This window comes from Rhinopithecus bieti, unplaced genomic scaffold (assembly GCF_001698545.2).
Source record: "Rhinopithecus bieti isolate Rb0 unplaced genomic scaffold, ASM169854v2 scaffold_18548, whole genome shotgun sequence".
NCBI classification, from domain to species: domain Eukaryota; kingdom Metazoa; phylum Chordata; class Mammalia; order Primates; family Cercopithecidae; genus Rhinopithecus; species Rhinopithecus bieti.
The window spans coordinates 1,106,010-1,111,442 of NW_016809526.1; the positions used below are offsets into that span (position 1 = coordinate 1,106,010).

The 5,433-nt window shown below is 46.8% G+C and overlaps 1 protein-coding gene across 1 annotated transcript in view; it reads right to left on the minus strand.

Moving 5' to 3' along the window:
- The window catches only part of EZR (ezrin), a 58,008-nt gene extending 57,851 nt beyond the window's left edge, over positions 1-157 (minus strand). Inside the window, exon 1 of the mRNA XM_017889632.1 lies at positions 55-157. The gene's annotated coding sequence lies outside the window, so the exon portion shown is untranslated. The remainder of the gene's footprint in view (positions 1-54) is intronic.
- Between the last annotated feature and the right edge of the window lie 5,276 nt (positions 158-5,433).

Sequence of the window (5,433 nt, forward strand, 5' to 3'; positions counted from 1 at the left end):
CGCCCGGTCCCTCCGCCAGGAACCCCGCCCCGACCCCGCCGCCGTACGCCTCACCCGACGCCGGCAGTGCTCCGTGTGCTCCCCGCCGCCCTGGCGTCTGCTGAGTGCGCCGGCTGCCCGCGCTCCCAAGAGCCCTGGCGGGGCGGGTCCCGGGGCCACGCCCCTTCCCGCCCAGTTCTCGACCTGTGAGGTGCGCCCCTCGCAAGATGGCGGCGGCCGGGACTCGGGCTCGGAGGGGAATTTGGCGGAAGGACGCGCTACTCCCAGCGCAGATGCAAGTGGGGAGGCTGTCCCGCGGCGGGCAGGGGGAAGTCAGGAAAACGTAAATAAATCTGGAGGGGCGGACGGCCCGGGGGAATTGCTGGGCCGCTTGGGGCTCGGACCGGGGGCCCTTTCCGACACCCCGGCCCTGGGGCGGCTGCACCTGGTGCACGTGGTGCAAGTCTCGGTGCACGTGGCCGGCCCAGCCGCTGTCTTCCGAAGCTCTGGTTAAGCGGCACTTTGTGGCCTCTTTTGACGTGACTAGCAAAAAACTCCATGGGATTTCTCTGAAATTCTAGGAATTACGTTTTTTTGTTTTTTGCTAATGGTTCTCAACTAATTTTTAAGACACACAAAACACGTGCTTTGGGGGCCAGTAGAATTTGTTGCGGGAGATCTCACTCTGGAAGGGGTTCTCAACGTCTGGCTTCCAGACGAGCAGCAACAGCATTCACTGGGAACTTGCAGAAGTGGAAATTAGGTGTTGCTCAGCCTTAGGATTCAGAAACTCTAGGGCTGGGCCCAGCAATCAGTGTATTACAAGCCCTTTAAGTGATTGTGATGTTGGCTAAAGGTTGAAACCAGAGAGCTTCTCCAGAATTCCTCTGCTGGGTTTACTACTCCCTTTCTGCTCTTAGTTTTCTTGTCTGTAAAGCGGCATAATTATGGCACCTGTATCAGAGGGTTGTAATGGGGATAATGAGTTAGTACATATAAGATGCCTGGAACAGTACCTGACACTTAGTAAGCACTAAAATCTGTCCTGGTAGAGAAATCAGTGACTTTGGGTGAAGTTCCAAACTCTGTTTCCCAGTTTGTTGAATGAACATACTAGTAGCCCCTCCTACATACACTTGTAAGGATTAAATGAGATTGTGCATGCGGTGTGCTTAACTTGTGCTAGCATCATAGTAATTGATGCTTAACCTGCCTTCCTAGTGACACACTGCTGTTTGGGCAACCCTCGTCAGGGCCTGTAATCTCCCACTTGCAGATCCAGGGCATTTCAGAGGTCAGAGAGAGGAGGGAGGCCTCTTCTGAGACTTTGACCTCTATTCAGGTAAGTGTATTCCTTCTGAAAGACTGAATTTCTTTTCTTTCCTTTCCTTTTTTTTTTAGATGGAGTTTCACTCTTGTTGCCCAGGCTGGAGTGTAATGGCGCAATCTCGGCTCACTGCAATCTCTGTCTCCCAGGTTCGAGCAATTCTTCTGCCTCAGCCTCTCCGGTAGCTGGGATTACAGACGCCCGCCACCACGCCCAGCTAATTTTTTGTGTTTTTAGTAGAGACGGGGTTTCACCATGTTGGCCAGGCTAGTTTTGAACTCCTGACCTCAGGTGATCCGCTCACCTCGGCCTCCCAAAGTGCTAGAATTACAGGTGTGAGCCATTGCGCCTGGCCTGAATTTCTTTTTTATTAAACTGAAGATATAGGCCGAGCGCAGTGGCTCACGCCTGTAATCCCAGCACTTTGGGAGGCTGAGGCAGGTGGAACACCTGAGGTCGGGAGTTCAAGACCAGCCTGACCAACATGGAGAAACCCCATCTCTACTAAAAATACAGAATTAGCTGGGCTTGGTGGCGTGCACCTGTAGTCCCAGCTACTCGGGAGGCTGAGGCAGGAGAATTGCTTGAACCTGGAAGGTGGAGGTTGCGGTAAGCTGAGATCGTGCTATTGCACTCCAGCCCGGGCAACAAGAACGAAACTCCGTCTCAAAAATAAATAAATAAATAAAATGAAGATATAATGGTAACTGCAGTAGAAAGGAAACTATGAAAGATATTTAAATTACCTGTACTGATAATGTTTCCAGTTGGACATCAGTACCTCCACCGCCTTATCACTGCCTGGAGCCTGGTTAGCCAATTTGGGTTCCCAACTCTGATAATAGAATATGCCTCTAATCTAATTTTTATCTCGCTCCATTTGAAGTATACTGTCTTCTAAATTGAATATTTGAAATAGCCGTGCCCCCAAGACCTTGAAGAGCATTTCTGAACTTTACCCTTTAGGGGAATGCTGAAAAATGAAGTGGCCTGTGGCAGTGTGGTAAAAATGAAATGGCCGGGTGTGATGACTCAAGCCTGTAATCCCAGCACTTTGGGAGGCTGAGGTGAGCGGATCACCTGAGGTCAGGAGTTCGAGACAGCCTGGCCAACATGGGGAAACCCCATCTCTACTAAAAATACAAAAAATTAGCTGGGCATGGTGGCACATGCCTGTAATCCCAGTTACTCAGGAGCCTGAGGCAGCAGAATCGCTTGAAACCAACCGGGAGGTGGAGGTTGCGGGGAGCTGAGATCGCACCATTGCACTCCAACCTAGGCAACAAGAGCGAAACTCTGTCTCAAAAAATAAATAAAATAAAATAAAAATGAAACCATGGCAGGTTTTTGAGGCAAACAGAGCTAAGTCTGAATTCTGCTTCCTGTACTTCCAACATGGTCAGTTTGGGCAAGTCTGTCAACCTGACTCAGCGTCCGTCTCTTCATCTGTAAAATGGAAATGATAATATGTATTTCATGGTATTCTTGTATCACTGAGTCGTATCATAGGAGCATTTAACTCACTCAACTTATATGTACAATCAGCCCTCTGTATTTGTGGGTTCTGCATTCATGGAATCAGCCAACCTTGGATGGAAAAGATTTGGAAAAAAAAAAAAATACTACAATTAAAATACTAATAAAAATCCAATACAGAATATAGTATAACAAGTAGTAACATTGTATGACATATTATAGGTAATCTGGAGATGATTTAAGATATGCAGGAGGATTTTGTACGTTATATGCAAATACTATACCGTTTTATGTCAGGAACTTGGTCATTGGAGAATTTTGGCATCCTCAGAGGTCTTGAAACCAATCTGTGGATACAGAGGGATGCTATGTAATTTTTCTTAAGTTAAAATAGTATAAAGTCATATTTGTACATGCATTCCTTATCATTACTGTAAGCATGACACATTGCATTTACATGTTACTGTACTGTTTTGCCCACCAAGGAAACACCTACAGTGTATCTTACGAATGTTTTCAGATTTTCTAAGGGTAATTTATTTGCATTAGGGTTTAGACCTAAACCCCTGCCCCCCAGCACACACAGAAGACTCAACTCCAGCTGTGTTGAAACTTGAATATGCGTTAGAATCACTCTTAGTGCCCTTCTCCAGGAATGATGGCTCACTAAGACTAAGTCTCAGGCAGCTCCTGGGAATCTATCTTTAACAAGTCCCCAGGTTATTTTGATGTACACCATAATTTGAGAACAACTGACTTAGGATGTGGCAGGATCTTGACACATATTTTGCTTGCCTGTCCTTTCAGCCCTCATTTGGGAAGCTGTTCCCTGTGTTTGAAAGTCATCCTTTTGTTAATATATGATACTCAGTGCCTTAGAAGGAAGTGAGGAAACATTGGAGCCAGGACTATGTTGTTAGTCTAGGTATTTACCTTGAATGACCCTTCACTGCCAGGTTTCCATTTTTCAGTTTTTCAGCTCGAGAAGGGTAATCGTAAGTCTGCCTCTTGAACCTGGTGAAGGGCTGTTGGTAACTTCCTGGGAGTTCTTCAGACAAGGTTAAAGTAAAGTGAGGAAGGACAGCCCTCCTGGAAGCTCAGAACAGTGTCACGGACTAGAACCGTTGTACCCAGAACAGTCACATCCACTGATACGGGGGTTTCTATCAAATCACCTTGGAGCCTATCTCCATACTGGTGCCGGGTTAATCTCAACCAGTAACGAAAAAGTGACTAAAGGTCTATCTAGTTCTAGTCACTTCAAAACAACAGTCAGTAGGCAATGGGGAAATACATAAAGAGTACTCTTGGCAAAACAAGGATTGGGGTTATTGTCCACCCTTAATAACCTTGGGGGAAAATGCAAGACAGTAACTAAATCGGGAGGACAGGGTGATGACACAGTGAGAGAAGCATGGAGGTTTTCCACTGCCTTGGTAATACTTGGCTAAGGTGCCTGGTAGTCCACGGGTTTCCTTTATAGCCTCCTTGCTACCTCCTTATTGGTCTGAAATTTTTATTTTATTTATTTTTGAGACAGGATCTCGCTCTGTCACCCAGGCTGGAGTGCAGTGGCATGATCTCCACTCACTGCAACCTCAAGAGATCCCCCCACCTCACCCAAGTAGCTGGGACTATAGGTGACGCCACCACACTGGGCTAGTTTTTGTATTTTTTGTAGGGAGGAAGTTTTACCATGTTACCCAGGCCGGTCTTGAACTCCTCAGGTGATCCACCCACCTCAGCCTCCCAAAGTGCTGGAATTTCAGGTGGGAGCCACTGCGCCTGGCCTGAAATGTTTATTTAAGAAAAGGAAAACACAGTAAGCATTTCGCTGGCTGAGATGATAGCCACAGAGACATTTCATGGAATCATAAAGTTCTGTGAACTCGGCATGCAAATTCCTGATATCATCTAACATTCCTTTTTGACCTTGGAAAGGGTGGCCAATCCTTTCAGAGTGGGTGAGTGAGCGCAGGAACAACTGAGGACTCAGACAACCTGATAAGTGACCGTTCAGTGGAGTCCAAATGTGTGTTGTGTTCAGAAAGAGTGTTTAAGGCCAGGTTCAGTGGCTCATGCCTGTAATCCCAGCACTTTGGGAGACCAAGGAGGGTGGATCACCTGAGGTCAGGAGTTCAAGACCAGCCTGGCCAACACAGTGAAACCTACACTGTGTGGTGGCACGTGCCTGTAATCCCAGCTACTTGGGAGACTGGGGCACAAGAATCCCTCGAACCCAGGAGGCGGAGGTTGCAGTGAGCTGAGATGGCACCATTGCACTCCAGTCTGGATGACAGAGCAAGACTCTGTCTCAAAAAAAAAAGAAAGAAAAAAGAAAAAATGTTTAAGGATCTTTATTGTATAATAAGCTAGGAAGAGTGTCTTGATACTGTTTTGATGGTACAATTTATATAATTTGGGTCTGCTAAGAAGAATTCTGGCCACTAACTGTTCTATTTTAATTGTTTCCTTGGCTTATTTGCACAAATATCCTTAATAACTTCTGTGTAAAAGAGAACTAATGGCTGGGCACAGTGGCTCACACCTGTAATTCCAACACTTTGGGATGCCAAGGTGGGAGGATCACTTGAGCCCAGGAGTTTGAGAGCAGCCTGGGCAACAGAAGGAGACCCTGTCTCTGCAAAAAA